This window comes from Pan paniscus, chromosome 7 (assembly GCF_029289425.2).
Source record: "Pan paniscus chromosome 7, NHGRI_mPanPan1-v2.0_pri, whole genome shotgun sequence".
NCBI classification, from domain to species: domain Eukaryota; kingdom Metazoa; phylum Chordata; class Mammalia; order Primates; family Hominidae; genus Pan; species Pan paniscus.
This window is the reverse complement of record NC_073256.2, coordinates 42,655,108-42,671,895: the sequence shown is the minus strand read 5'-3', so window position 1 is coordinate 42,671,895 and position 16,788 is coordinate 42,655,108. Positions and strand designations below refer to the sequence as shown.

At 35.9% G+C, this 16,788-nt stretch overlaps 1 long non-coding RNA gene across 1 annotated transcript in view; it reads left to right on the top strand.

Annotated features, from left to right (window-relative positions):
• Positions 1 to 14,309, top strand: part of LOC134731058 (uncharacterized) — a 772,118-nt gene extending 757,809 nt beyond the window's left edge. Inside the window, exon 10 of the long non-coding RNA XR_010113121.1 lies at positions 14,157 to 14,309. This is a non-coding gene — a long non-coding RNA (uncharacterized LOC134731058). The remainder of the gene's footprint in view (positions 1 to 14,156) is intronic.
• Positions 14,310 to 16,788: the final 2,479 nt, after the last annotated feature.

The following is a 16,788-nucleotide window of genomic DNA, read 5'->3' as shown; positions in this document are numbered from 1 at the left end:
CTGCGAGAAACACCCAAGAATGATGAAGAAAAAAGAAAAAAGAAAAAAAAAAAGAAAAAAAAACAAAGATAAGAACAACAGCAGAAATCATTTAATTCAGAGGACAATGCAGTGACATTTTTTACAGTAATGGAAAAAAAAGGCAATGTAGAATTCTATACCCAGCAAAAGTATCCTTCAAAAATGAAGATAAAATATAAAATATTTTCAGACAAGCAAAATCTTAAAGGATTACTTGCCAAAATATCTGAGCTACACAAAATGTTAAAGAAAATTATTCAGGAAGAAGGCATATGATACTAGACAGACATGTGGAAGAGTGTTTGAAATGGTAAAAAATTAATGTAGATATAAAACATATTTTCTTCTTTTTAATCACTAAAATATATACTTATCTAAAGTTTTATTTTGACTATGCCAACTTTGAATTTCTCTTAGATAATCCAAATGAAGAAATCAAGAAGTTGGTTAAATAAACAATCCTGGAGCTCAGTGGGGTAAACTGAAACCAGAAACATTTAAATATTGTTAGCATGCAGGTGACATTTAAAGCCACAAGACCAGAAAAGATGATCTACAAACAGGGTATAATTTGAGAAAATAAGAATGTAAGCACTGAGTCTTAGGAATATTTAATATGTGGACACAAGGAAGAGAAAAATGACCCAGAAAAGAAAATTGAAAGGCTTGGTATGTGAGCAAGAAAGAAAACCTGGAAGTGTTTGGTTTCAGAAGCCAAATGAAGACAGAATTTCAAGATAGTGGGACTGGCTTACTATCTGGAAGTGCTATCAACCAAAGTCCAATACTATGTAGATAGCAACTAGCATGGCCAATTTTGGGAATTCGAAGAAAAAATTTTAATGGAAGTGTTAATTACTATAATTCATTACAATGATACATCAAAGGAGATGAATAATACAATTATGTTTATAAATGTCCCAATAAGAAAGAGCATAGGATATTAAGAGTAGAATTCTGAAACTCAGCGACTACTTTCAAACATAGTACTTGAAAAGTTTTCTAATTATTTAAAATATAATATCCTAATTTGTATAACTGGAGTTATAAGAGTCCTGATTTATAGAGGTGAGGTTGCAGTGGAATCATATAGGTAAAGTTCTTAGGATAGGGGTCATAGAAAGTACTGAATTTTTTTTTTTTTTTTTTTTGAGGCAGGGTTTCACTCTGTCACCCAGTCTGGAGTGCAGTGGTGTGATCATGGCTCACTGCAGCCTCAACTTCTGGACTCAGGTGATTCTCTTGCCTCAGTCTCCCAAGTAGCTGGGACTATGTGCACCACCATGCCTGGCTAATTTTAATACTTTTTGTAGTGACAGGATCTCGCTATGTTGCCCAGGCTGGTCTAGAATTTCTGGGCTCAAGCAATCCGCCCACATCAGCCTCTTAAAGGGCTGGGATTACAGGTGTGAGACACTGTGCCTGGACTGAATAATCATTTTTAATTAAAATTTGATAAGAATGAACTCCCATTCCTAACTGTTAAAGAAGATTATTTTTCTTTAACATGATAAAAAGTCTTAAACTACAGCAAAACTTTAAGGTAAATTAATTTTCACTGCAGTTACTTAACAATATCTTGGAAGTTCATGCTAGGTGAGAGAGTTCTAAAGAAAACAAGTAATTGCTATTAGAAAAGGAAAGAGTAACACCACCTGTCTGCAGATGATATAATTATCTATCTAGAAATTTAGAGAGAATAAAGTACTATTTAAACCAAGGTAATTTGCTCACATATCCAGATGAAAAATAAATGTGTGACAACTAGTACTCTTGCTATTTATCAGTAACTCTCTGGTAGAATACATGAGAAAGGCCATATCTCATTGATTATTCAAATTTTAAAATATTAAATATCCAAAAATGCGTAGTCATTGTATATCCATATATTATCAAAATATTCAGAGTATTATTACATTCTTTTCAGGGACATAAAATAACATCTTAATTATATATGTATGTAATATTCTCAGATGGGAAAATGCCATAAACAGCTATCCCCAACACATTTATATAGATTTTTTTCAAAAATTAGAATAAAAATTCCTTCTGGAAGGAACAGTTTTAATTTTTTTTCTCCTAAGTTCAACACTTCTTTTTGGGAAGAATAGAAAGATCAGCCAATAAAATGTTAAAGGACAAGAGTCAGAAGGAGGGCACTTACTAGCCTCCCAGACAGTAAAACATACAAAAAATTCATGATGATAAAAACAGTATTTGTACTGGTGTAGTAGTAAAGTTCACTTTATATATGAATTTCAATATCATAAATATCATATTCTGAAGGCATGCTGAATTAGTGTGTTTCAAATTAATGGAACTGGAAAGATTGACTAATCATTTGAAAGAAAATTAAGAATCTTATTTTGCCATGAGCCCAAATATGCAGCAGATGAACTGAAGACAAACATATAAATAATGGAACCATTAATTTTTAAGATGAATGTATTTGTAAATCTTTCTAAAATTTCAGCTTTAGGGATTACTTTTGCCTTATTGTAATAAAGACTAGCTTTCTAAATTTCAAAGATGGATCTAGAGGATATTTTGTCCTTCAAATGAGTGGGATTTTACACTAGAAATACAGGCTCACAAGATAGGAAACTAAGCAAGTTTTAATTTTTCCTCCTAGACTGTTCCTGTGGGTAATGAAATGGCAGGGAGTGGTAGCTAAAGATAGTAGAGAGGAATAGAGATTTTCACACTCTCAGCTGAATTGGTGCACACCAATGGAAAAGAGATTAGACTTTAATCTTGCTGCCTGTGTGTCTCCAAGAAAACTGGGTCTTGTCTTCCCAGGGAAGGCACTCTACTTCCCCTTGCAGGTCTTAACACTCAAACAACTGCAGCTTTGGTGAAGTGCCTATCTTATTTCATAGAACTACTCCAGACAGCCACCTGGAAGTCTCTGTTTATAGGGCTAACTAGGTATGGTCTAAATCTTATCAAGAATTGCCAAGAAGACTCAATTTTCTCTTATCTCTCTCTCTCTCATACACATATCCTACTTAAAATATATTATGAAATATTCTTTCATTAAAAAAATTTAATTCTAAATTTAATTCTAAATTCAAGCTTTTGCCTTATTAACTTGAATCTGTCAACTTTATACTTAACTCACATAATGTCTACAAGTTTCCAGCAATTTAGTGAACATGCTGGTGTTAAAGTATTTTTATAAAAGAGTGTGATACCACAGTTTCTTCCGCTAAATAAATGTTGGGTGAAAAATTAACATCTGACAGGAGATAATATTTGCAGCATATAAGAGTTAATATCAATACATCTTTAAAATCTTAATAAATAAGGGACAAATAAATATCCCAATGGAAATTTTGGAAAATGCCTAAGCAAGCAATTCAGAAATGGATAAATATACATCAGCAATTAACATAGATTTAAAATGTTCATTTTTGCTAGAAAGCTAAGTAGATGCAAATTAAAACAGTAATACAACATTTTAAATTTTCAAATGGGATTTTAAAAATAACAAGACTGTATAAATAGGAATTTTTTTATTTTTTTAAAAATTGTAAACAGACACCATATTTAGGACAATTCAGCAGTACGTAGTAAGAAATAAATTTCTCACTGAATGCCAAGACATTCTTTTAAGCTACTGTGTATATTAGCTCACTTAATCTTCATAACAGTCTTGAGGTGTAGGTATTATTATAGATGGTGGACACTACAGAAGTGAGAAAAATGACACACAGAGGGTATTTGTGACATTCCTAGGTGACATAGCTAGCAGGGGGCAGGACCAGGGGTCTAACTAAGGCAGGCTGCCTTCACAGTCCAACTTCAAAAGTACTCTTCTATCACCCTGCTCAAGGTTTTACAGTAGAAGTACTGCTGACATACAAACTTACGTTAGAAGAAGATGCTAAGGAAATAGTCATGAACATCCATAAAAATTTCATTACCAATGTATCTTAGCAACACCGTTTACACTAGAAGAAAATTGAAAACATCCAACACAGAGCGTACCTGAATATAATAAGTGAAATAAAGACATACTGAAGTTATTAAAATGTTATAAAAAGTATGAGATGATATAAAAAATGTGCAATATATGTATTTGGTGAACATATGTTAAAACAGTACAATATAACATTGTTTACAGACTCTGAAATTATAAATATCAAGGTAATGGGTTATAGTGTTTGATTAAAGATAATTTTGTTTACTTTTAAGGTGTATTTATAATATTTCTATAAATATTATAAAAAATCAAATAAATCTTTTAAGATAGAAGAAAACACATATGAAATTACTTAGTCTCCTCTAGGTAGACAGGGTTATTGTTTCTTTTTTGTAACTTTCATTTTAGGTTCAGTGGTACATGTGAAGGTTTCTTATACAGGTAAATTTCTGTCCTAAAAGTTTGTTGTACAGATTATTTCATCAACCAGGTATTAAGCTTAGTACTCAAGAGTTATTTTATTTATTTGTTTTTGCTCCTCTCTTTCCTCCCACCCTCCACCTTCAGGAAAAACTGAAAAGAATTCAACATGATATTTTTATATTTGACTATATAAAAATGTAAAATATCTGTATGACAAAATCATTAAACTTTGAAGGCAAATTTTAAAATGTGAAAAATAAATGCTTCTCATTATACCTCACTCAAAATGTTTAATTTCTTTAATATATTAAAAGTTATTGTACATTGATAAGGAAAAAAACTAAACCAGAAAAATAAGCAATCTGACAGGAGGTAAATTAAAAAACAAAAGACACACACAAATGGCCAAAAGCACATTTAAGCATTGTGATGGTTAATATTGTCAAGTTGATTGGACCGAAAGATGCGAAGTATTGTTCCTGGGTGTGTCTGTGACAGTGTTGCCAGAGAAGATTAACATTTGAGTCAGTGGAGTGAGAGAGGTAGACTCACCCTCAATATGGGTGGGCACCATCCAATTGGCTGCCAGTGCAGCTAGAAAAAAGCAGGCAGGCAGAAGGTGGAAATAGCAAACTTGCTGAGTCTTCTGGCCTTCATCTTTCTCCCATGCTGGATGCTTCCTGCCCTTGAACATCAGACTCCAAGTTCTTCGGCTTTTGGACTCTTGGACTTACACCAGTGGTTTTCCAGGGGCTCTTGGATCTTTGGCAACAGACTGAAGGCTGCACTGTTGGCTTCCCTACTTTTGAGGTTTTGGGACTTGGACTGAGCCAGTGTTAGCTTCCTTGCTCCTCAGCTTGCTGATGACCTATCGTGGGACTTGAGAGCCACAAGTAACAGACACCCCAAATTTAACTGGCATGTGTAACTGTCACTACTACTATCAATATGCTTGTATTAGGGTTCTCTAGAGGGACAGACAAATAGAATATACGTATATATGAAAGGGAGTTTATTAAGGAGAATTGACTCACAGGATCACAAGGTGAAGTCCCACGATAGGTCACTATTATTACTCATCTAGACTAATGCAACGCTTCCTAACTGGTCCCTGGGATTCTGCCCTTACTCTTGGGCCCTCAAGTTCTCTTCTCCATTCAAAAGCCAGAGTGGCATTTAAAAGCTTAAAGCAGAGCATGGTACTCTGCTTCTCAGAACTAGCCAGGAACTTTCTATTGCACTGCCAATAAAATGCAAGCTACAATATTGCCCACCCTATGTCCTTTGTAAGGCTTACTCACTTTCCACCAAGCGATTTGTTATTTATGAATTATTACTTGTTTATTGTAAATATATGTCAGTATCTAACATAAGTAATTATATAGGCTAGGACCTTGTTGTATTGTTTATAGCTATATGCTGAGCACCTAGAAAAGTGCCTGAAACAGTGGGAGCTCTATAAAGATTCATAGAATGGAATAGAATGCATGACTGAATTAATGAAATGATAATAGTGAAGGGAGTGCTCTTAAGTCAGTAAGGTAAAATTTAAAAGGTGAAATGAGAACACATTTTACTTCATTGGGAACATATCTGATCTATTTAAAGATCATTCCAATGTTCATTCCAATTATTCCATGATTCTCAAAGCAGAATCAAGCACACGTTTTGATTTTGCTTTAAAAATCAGGGGTCTCAACTGATCTTATTTAATTTCACCTATAACTTTTTTTGTTTATGCATTAAATGCAAAGGAAAGGTCAATATCAGGTCAATATAGTTTGTCACGCTGGAAGTCCTCACAAGGAAGAGAGGTCATAACACTGATCATTCAGGGAATAGTTCATCTATATAATCTGCTCAGAATTTATTAAGAAAGAATTAAGTGTATATTTTAGATTGACAGTCTCAAAAATTGTTTCTTCTCCAATATTTAGGAATAAAATTTTTATTAAAAATATGAGCTGGCTTTCTGGGCAGGGCATCTCCAAAAAAAAGGCAGCAGCCCCAGTCAGGGTCTTATGGATAAAACTCTCATCTCCCTGGGACAGAGCACCTAGGAGAAGGGGTGGCTGTGGGCCCAGCTTCAGCCAATTTAAACGTCCCTGCCTGCTGGCTCTGAAGAGCGTAGCGGATCTCCCAGCACAGCATTTGAGCTCTGCTGAGGGTCAGACTGCCTCGTCAAGAAGGTCCCTGACCCCCATGTCTCCTGACTGGAAGATACCTCCCAGCAGGGGCCGACAGACACCTCATACAGGAGAGATCTCGCTGGCACCTGGCAGGTGCCGCTCTGGGACAAAGCTTCCAGATGAAGGAACAGGCAGCAATCTTTGCTGTTCAGCAGCCTCTGCTGCTGATACTCAGGCAAACAGGATCTGAAGTGGACCCCCAGCAGACCTGCAGCGGACGGGCCTGGCTGTTAGAAGGAAAACTAACAACAGAAAGGAAAAGCATCAACATCAACAAAAAAGACATCCACTCAGAAACCACATCAGAAGGTCACCAAATGAAAGACTAAAAGTAAATAAGTCCACGAAGGTGGGGAGAAACCCACACAAGAAGGCTGAAAATTCCAAAACCCAGAAAGCCTCTTCTCCTCCAAAGGATCACAACTCCTCACCAGCAAGGGAACAAAACTGGATGAAGAATGAGTTTGATGAATTGACAGAAGTAGGCTTCAGAAGGTGGATAATAAACTCCTCCAAGCTAAAGGAGCATGTTCTAACCCAATGCAAGGAAGCTAAAACCTTGAAAAGAGGTTATTAGATGAATTGCTAACTAGAATAACCAGTTCAGAGAGGAACATAAATGACCTGATGGAGCTGAAAAACACAGCATGAGAACTTCGTGAAGCATACACAAGTATCAATAGCCAAATTGATCAAGCAGAAGAAAGGATATCAGAGATTGAAGATCAACTTAAAGAAGGTGTGAAGACAAGATTAGAGAAAAAAGAATGAAAAGGAATGAATAAAGCCATCAAGAAACACGGGACTATGTGAAAAGATCAAACCTACGTTTGCTTGGTGTACATGAAAGTGACGGGGAGAATGGAATCACGCTGGAAAACACTCTTCAGGTTATTATGCAGGAGAACTTCCCCAACCTAGCAAGACAGGACAACATTTAAATTCAGGAAATACAGAGAACACCACAAAAATACTCCTCGAGAACAGCAACCCCAAGACACATAATCATCAGATTCACCAAGGTTAAAATGAAGGAAAAAATGTTAAGTGCAGCCAGAGAGAAAGTTTGGGTTACCCACAAAAAGAAGCCCATCAGACTAAAAGCAGATCACTCAGCAGAAACCCTACAAGCCAGAAGAGAGTGGGGGCCAATACTCAACATTCTTAAAGAGAAGAATTTTCAACCCAGAATTTCATATCCTGACAAACTAAGCTTCATAAGCGAAGGAGAAATAAAATCCTTTACAGACAAGCAAATGCTGAGAGATTTTGTCACCACCAGGCCTGCCTTACAAGAGCTCCTGAAGGAAGCACTAAACATGGAAAGCAACAACTGGTAAAAGCCACTGCAAACACATACCAAATTGTAAAGACCATTGGCGCTATGAAGAAACTGCATCAACTAACAGGCAAAATAACCAGCTAGCATCATAATGACGGGATCAAATTCATACATAACAATATTAACCTTAAATGTAAATGGGCTAAATGCCCCAATTAAAAGACACAGACTGGCAAATTGGATAAAGAGTCAAGAGCCATCAGTGTGCTGTATTCAGGAGCCCCATCTCATGTGCAAAGACACACATAGGCTCAAAATAAAGAGATGGAGGAAGATCTACCAAGAAAATGGAGAGCAAAAAAAGCAGGGGTTGCAATCCTAGTCTCCCTGATAAAACAGACTTTAAACCAACAAAGATCAAAAGAGATAAAGAAGGGCATTACATAATGGTAAAGGGATCAACGCAACAAGAAGAGCTAACTATCCTAAATATATATGCACCCAATACAGGAGCACCCAGATTCATAAAGCAAGTTCTTAGAGACCTACAAAGAGACTTAGACTCCTACACAATAATAGTGGGAGACTTTAACACCCCATTGTCAATATTAGATCAATGAGACAGAAAATTAACAAGGATATTCAGGGCTTGAACTCAGCTCTGTACCGAGTGGACCTAATAGACATCTATAGAACTCTCCACCCCAAATCAACAGAATATACATTCTTCTCAGCACATCACGCTTTTCTAAAATTGACCATATAATTGCAAGTAAAACACTCCTCAGCAAATGCAAAAGAACAGAAATTATAACAAACAGTCTCTCAGACCACAGTGCAATCAAATTAGAGCTCAGGATTAAGAAACTCACTCAAAACCACACAACTACATGGAAACTGAACAACCTGCTCCTGAATGACTACTCAGTAAATAACAAAATTAAGACAGAAATAAATAAGTTGTTTGAAACCGATCAGAACAAAGACACAATGTACCAGAATCTCTGGGACACAGCTAAAGCAGTGTTTAGAGGGAAATTTATGGCACTAAATGCCTACCACAGAAAGCAGGAAAGATCTAAAACCGACACCTTAACGTCACAATTAAAAGAACTAGAGAAGCAAGAGCAAACAATTTCTAAAGTTAGCAGAAGACAAGAAGTAACTAAGATCAGAGCGGAACTGAAGAAGATGGAGACATGAAACACCCTTCAAAATATCAATAAATCCAGGAGCTGGTTTTTTGAAAAGATCAACAAAATAGACCGCTAGCCAAACTAATGAAGAAAAGAGAAGAATCAAACAGATGCAATAAAAAAATGATAAAGGGGTTATCACCACTGATCCCACAGAAATACAAACTACCATCATAGAATACTACAAACACCTCTACACAAATAAACTAGAAATTCTAGAAGAAATGGATAAACTCCTGGACACTTACACCCTCCAAAGTCTAAACCAGGAAAAAGTAGAATCCTTGAACAGACCAATAACAATTTCTGAAATTGAGGCAGTAATAGCCCACCAACCAAAAAAAAAGTCCAGGACCAGACAGATTCACAGCCAAATTCTACCAGTGGTACAAAAAGGAGCTGGTACCATTCCTTCTAAAAGTATTCCAGACTGTAGAAAAAGATGGACTCCTCCCTAATTCCTTTTACGAGGCCAGCATCATCCTGATACAAAAACCTGGCAGAGACACAACAGCAACAAAAGGAAAATTTCAGGCCAATATCCCTGATGAATATCAATGTGAAAATCCTCAATAAAATACTGGCAAACTGAATCCAGCAGCACATCAAAAAGCTTATCCCCCATGATCAAGTCAGCTTCATCCCTGAGATGCAAGGCTGGCTCAACATATGCAAATCGATAAACATAATCCATCACATAAACAGAACCAATGACAAAAACCACATGATTATCTCAATAGACACAGAAAAGGCCTTTGATAAAACTCAGTACCCCTTCATGCTAAAAACTCTCAGTAAACTAGGTATTGATGGAATGTATCTCAAAATAAGAATTATTTATGACAAATCACAGCCAATATCATACTGAATGGGCCAAAACTGGAAGCATTCCCTTTGAAAACCAGCACAAGACAAGGATGCCCTCTCTTACCACTCCTATTCAACATAGTATTGGAATTTCTGTCCAGGGCAATCAGGCAAGATAAAGAAATAAAGGGTATTCAAACAGGAAGACAGGAAGTAAAATCGCCTCTGTTTGCAAATGACATGATTGTATATTTAGAAAACCCCATCATCTCAGCCCAAAATCCTCTTAAGCTGATACGCAATTTCAGCAAAGTCTCAGGATACAAAAGCAATGTGCAAAAATCACAAGCATTCCTATACACCAATAATCGACAATCAGAGAGCCAAATCACAAGTGAACTCCCATTCACAATCACTACAAAGAGAATAGAATACCTAGGAATACAACTAACAAGGGATGTGAAGGGACCTCTTCAAGGAGAACTACAAACCACTGCTCAAGGAAATAAGAGAGGACACAAATAAATGGAAAAACATTCCATGCTCGTGGATAGCAAGAATCAATATCGTGAAAATGGCCATACTGCCCAAAGTAATTTATAGATTTGATGCTAACCATCAAGCTACCATTGACTTCCTTCACAGAATTAGAAAAAAACTACTTTAAATTTCATATGGACCAAAATAGAGCTCACATAGCCAACACAATTCTAAGCAAAAAGAACAAAGCTGGAGGCATCACGCTACCTGACTTCAAACTATACTACAAGGCTACAGTAACCAAAATAGCATGGCACTGGTACCAAAACAGAGATATAGACCAATGGAACAGAACAGAGGCCTCAGATATAACACCACACATCTACAACCATCTGATCTTTGACAAACCTAACAAAAACAAGCAATGGGGAAAGGATTCCCTATTCAATAAATGCTGTTGGAAAAACTGGCTAGCCATATGCAGAAAACTGAAACTGGACTCCTTCCTTACACCTTACACAAAAATTAACTCAAGATGGATTAAAGACTTAAAAATAAGACTTAAAACCATAAGAACCCTAGAAGAAAACCTAGGCAATACCATTCAGGACATAGGCATGGGCCAAGACTTCCTGACTAAAACACCAAAAGCAATGGCAACAGAAGCCAACATTGACAAATGGGATCTAATTAAGCTAAAGAGCTTCTGCACAGCAAAAGAAACTGTCATCAGAGTGAACAGGCATCCTACAGAATGGGAAAAAATTTTTGCAATCTATCCATCCGACAAAGGGCTAATATACAGAATCTACAAAGAACTTAAACAAATTTACAAGAAAAAAAAACAACCCCATCAAAAAGTGGGCAAAGAAAATGAATAGATACTTCTCAAAAGAAGACATTTATGCAGCCAACAGATATATGAAAAAAAGCTCATCATCAGTGGTCATCAGAGAAATGCAAATCAAAACCACAATGAGATACCATCCCACACCAGTTAGAATGATGATCATTAAAACATCAGGAAACAACAGATGCTGGGGAGGATGTGGAGAAATAGAATGCTTTTACACTGTTGGTGGGAGTGTAAATTAGCTTAACCATTATGGAAGACAGTGTGGTGATTCCTCAAGGATCTAGAAACAGAAATACCATTTGACCCAGCAATGCCATTACTTGGTATATACCCAAAGGAGTATATATCATTCTACTATAAAGACATATGCACGTGTATGTTTATTGTGGTACTGTTCACAATAGCAAAGACTTGGAACCAACCCAAATGTTGATCAATGATAGACTGGATAAAGAAAATGTGGCACATATACACTACGGAATACTATGCAGCCATAAAAAAGCATGAGTTCATGTCTTTTGCAGGGACATGGATGAAGCTAGAAATCATCATTCTCAGCAGACTAACACAAGAACAGAAAACCAAACACTGCATGTTCTCACTCATAAGTGGGAGTTGAACAATGAGAACACATGGACTCAGGGAGAGGAACATCACACACTGGGGCCTGTCGGTTGGTGGGGGGCTAGGGGAGGTATAGCATTAGGAGAAATACGTAATGTAGATGACGGGTTGATGGGTGCAGCAAACCACCATGGCATGTGTATATCTATGTTACAAACCTGCACGTTCTGCACATATATCCCAGAACTTAAAGTATAATAAATATATGAGATGATCTCCAAGAGATTTATATACCTTTGTTCACATCCTACTGTGAATAATAGCATTATTCACAATAGCCAAAAGGTGGAAGCAACCCAGGTGTCTACCAACAGATGAATGGATAAACAAAATGTGGTTTATGCATATAATGAAATATTACTATTCAGCCCTAAAAAGGAAGGAAATTCTGACACACGCTACAATATGAATGAACTTTTATGACATTATGCTAAGTGAAATAAGCCAGTCACAAAAACACAAATACTGTACGATTCCATTTATATGAGGTACCTAGTATAGTCAAATCCCTAAAAACAAAGTAGATTGGGGACTGACAAGGGTATCAGGGGAATATAGAGTTATTGTTTAATGAGTACAGAATTTTAGTCTTGTAGGATGAAAAGGATTCTGGAGATTGATTGTAGGATAGAAAGCATTCTGGAGCAAGGTGAATGTTCTTCACACCACTAAAGTATACATTTAAAAATGATTAACATGGCACATTTTATGTTATGTATATTTTAACAAAATTAAATATTTAAAAAATAAGATGAAGTATACTTTTAATTCAACTACATGCAATGTTTCCAAAATAGATGGTGAAGGTAAACAAATCATTGGAAATCAAACCTCACTCTTAGAAAGATCCTTGAACAATTCTCAGTTTACAAACCTTTCAAAGTTTTTTTCTACCTTCAAGTATCATACAATGAGAGATTGGCACAAAAAAAATCCATCAGAAGATAGCCTGAAACCTTTAAAATTCAAAGGTTAAGTCAATTAACAAAGGTTAGAAAAATAAGCCTTCCGGGAGTGCCTTGTATCTTACTCTCCACAAAGTCACTCATCAATTTTATATCCTGAGTATGTCAAAGAATACCCAGATAACAAGTGCTGCCAACCAACCTTAGATCCTCTACAAGAACTTGTTATACTTGAGGTTTTCTTTGAATCAATAAAAAACTTATAAAAGCATTAAACTTACAAGTCGTGTTAAGTGCCTTCTTTTGATTTTTGGATATACATGGCCTCATTTATTTGTTCTGGCTTTTGCCATTGTCTTTGGTTTTAGATCTTCATTACATGACAGTGTTTGTTAAACTCAGAAGTGGTAGGTCAAATTAAATATTTTGGTATTTTACATTTAGTTATATACCCTGTAGATAGAACCAGTTGTAAAAAAAAAAAATCAATCTAGTATTTGGAACTAATTTCACAAACATCATGTGATGCATATATACCACTAGGCTGTAAGAGAGATTTTTATGCCCAGATGAAGTGACAAGTCACTACTTACTCAAGTTTATAAAAAATGGTGTTATTTACCATGTGCTGTTTCTCAAAAGAATGTTAAAGTGTTTTCAAATTTGAAAATGTAAATCAAATATGGGTTTCATTATTTGGAGTGTCAATGTAGTCTGGAATATTTTATAATTATGGCCATATTTGAAAAAGGAAAAAACTCACATCACACACTCAATCCGTGGTTGTCACCCTTTCAGATTGTCCTCTGCAGTATCTGTTTAGTCAATAAGTTCTCTGGATACATGTATTAACCCAGGGCTTTACTTTAATAAAAGGCTATTTGTTCTTTCTTTTTATAAAGACTTTTATTTTCCTTCTAGCAAAATACTGAGGTTACTCCAAAAATAATCCTGTCCACCAGTTTTAGATTAAGACCATTACATGCAACATTGTGAAGAATTACTGTAAATGTGTGTATAATGATTGCTCCAAATGTACCAGTAAATTACCATGGACAGAATTTGAAGTATTATAGTTAAATAAAAAAATAAGTTGCTTTTGAATGTTAAAGCAACATTATTTACTTTCAAAACAAGGACATAGCAAATTTTGGAAATTATCTGGGTGATTTATGACTCAGTTTTTACATAATCAAGGCTTCAATGATCAGATCATTCTATTGCCCTTTCCTAGTTTCCAAAGCAGATATGGATTCAGCCAGAATAGTTTTAAAAGTTCATGTATTTCCTGAGTCATGGTGTTTCACAAGTGAGAATACACAATGAGAATGCTTCCGGCCCCAGTGGCATAGGATGTTTAACAGGGCTTAATCACATCCATAAAAGTCTCTCTTAAAACAAAACGTATTGCTTATGAATGACGTCTATTGCTGTCTTGTTTCTTTCAGGTGGTGACTTCGTGGACAAAAAAATGACTAATACACAATACCCAAAATAAATTATATCTCTTCCACCCCCATTTCCCACAAGCTCCTTCCCACACATACTTGTTTTAAGTGAATGGAAATAAAGCCAAAACAATCTAGACTGCCAAGTTCCATTGTGTATATAGTAGTCATTTTCAGCCTAGGGTGACATCCCAGCCTCTTCTCCCTGGCCCTCACAAATGCCCCTGCCCTTTTAATTACAGAAAGCATTCTTCTTGCACTTCTGCCCCAAAGAACTCAGAAGCATTTTTAAGGGATCTTTTTCTTACCAACATTTTGTAGCTAGAGATTATTGAATAGATATTATTGAAAGATAACACTACACCTAAGGATATTTCCATGTACTTGAGTCATCTCTGAGTAGAAAAATTAAACAATATAATGCAGGGCTGAGAAAGACCAAAGAGACTGTCTAGTTCACCTTTCCTGTGTTAAAGACCAGCAAAGAGGTACTGCCAAGTCTTCAATGGTCAGATTATTATATTCTAAGCTAACTTGTCACTTAAGCACTAGCCCCGGCTAACTCTTCATCTAACACCATTTCTACTTTGTCAGTCTACCAAGTTGCTGACCTAGCAGTGAATCAGGATGAGAGAAGATGCCTAAAGCCACTTAGTTGTTTAGACCTCAAGTCAAATACTTTAGGCAAGATGAATCAAGTACTGACTAAACTGAGATTTTTTTTTCCCAGGAATCAGGTAAACAGAGGAAAAAAAAATAACATACTTGAATTTTTCTCCTCTCATGCAACCTTTATTTCCTTTCCAGGAGATACTAATAAAAAATGGAGGAGAATGGGGAAGTAAAAGGAAAATAAAAAATTCAGATCACTTTCAAAAAATTAGATAATGCTTAGACTGTATCCACTCCAGTGTAGTCAAACTTGGTAAACCAAGGGTCTTTCAGCCACTTGGTAGCACCAAATGAATTTTTTGTTGAACTGGATTAAGATGAAGAATAAAAATCAGACTAAGTTTTCCATTGTGTATCAAGATAGCTTTTTGTCAGATAGAGAAAAATTCTTCTCTGTAAATCTTATAATGTGTATTTTCCTCCTTGTGTTAATAGTTAGAAAACTCAGAGTCAAATTTATGGCCTCTCTCTAGCAATAATACAGTGTCTATTGCATGTATTTTTATTCTAATCTTAACCCTAGCTCCAACTTGTTGTCCTGTTTTTCACTCTCCCTTATTTGTGACTTATAATTTCAAATCATTTTTGGAGTGAGGAATAGTATAAATTAAACATATAATCCACAAACCATACATTTTATCATTTCTCTTCCTGGGCACAAGCTGAAAAAAAAAAAAAAAAAAACCCAAGGGGAAAATGTATTCTATGCAGTGGTGAGAATGCTATTCATGAAGTTTAACCAAGCTATACTATTCTCCTTTATTCTCTGGTTGTAGGGGATTTTCTTGGGAATTTACCTATGTTCCATGATAATGAGCAGAAATAGGAATACACTCAAATGAATAGAACTTGGCAAATCAAAATGTGCTCCTTCCTCCAAGCACACAGTCAATTTCCAGGTGATGGTTCATTAAAGTTGACACTAAGCACAGTCTTTGGGGCCAGTGGAATGTACTGGGAAATGTCACAGAACTTGTAGTATGAGGGGATTGGGGCAGGAGATACGTGTTTGTACGTGTATGTATGTGCCCACATGTGTATTCATCTACTCACAGGTAAAACCAAATTCTTCTAGCCCAGAAATAAGACTCCACAGACCCATAAGACAAAATTCCTGAGATTGCAGGAGTCACATATTCTGGAGACTACTCTGTCCAACAATATTCAAATAAAGTTTCCTTAGTAGTTTTTTTTTTCTTTAATTTTGTTGTGGTCAAGAACTATAACACACAATTTGCCATCTTATTTTTTAAATTTGCAGTTCAGTAATGTTAAGCTCATTCACATTGTTGTGCAACAGATCTCTAGAATGCTTGTCATCTTGCAGAACCGAAACCCTGTACCCATTAAACAATAATTCCTTATTACCCCCTCCCCACGCCAGCCCCTGGGGAACCACCATTTTACTTTCTGTTTCTATAAATTTGACTACTCTCTGTGCCTCACAGAAATAGAATCATACAGTATTTGTCTTTTTGAACTGGCTCATTTCACTTAGCGTAATGTCCTCAAGGTTCATCCATGTTGTACCATGTGTCAAAGTTTCATTTCTTTTTAAGGCTGAATAATATTCCATTGTGTGTATAAACTACATTTTGTTCATCCATTCATCTGTTGGTGGATACCTGGTTTGTTTCCACCTTTTGGCTATTGTAGAGAATAATGCTACAAACATGGGTGTGCACATTTCAAGTCCCTGCTTTCAATTATTTTGTGTATATACCCAGAAGTGAGATGGCTGGATCATATGGTACTATTTTCCATAGTGGCCGCACCATTTTACACTGCCACCAACAGTACAGAAGGGCTCCAATTTCTCCACATCCTTTTAAACAATTGTCATTTTATGTTTATTAGATAATAGTCATCCTAGTGCAAGTGAAGTAATATCTTATTGTGGTTCCATTTGTTTTGAAAATAGAATTTTCAGAAAACCATTCTGTATTTCAGAGGACGTTTA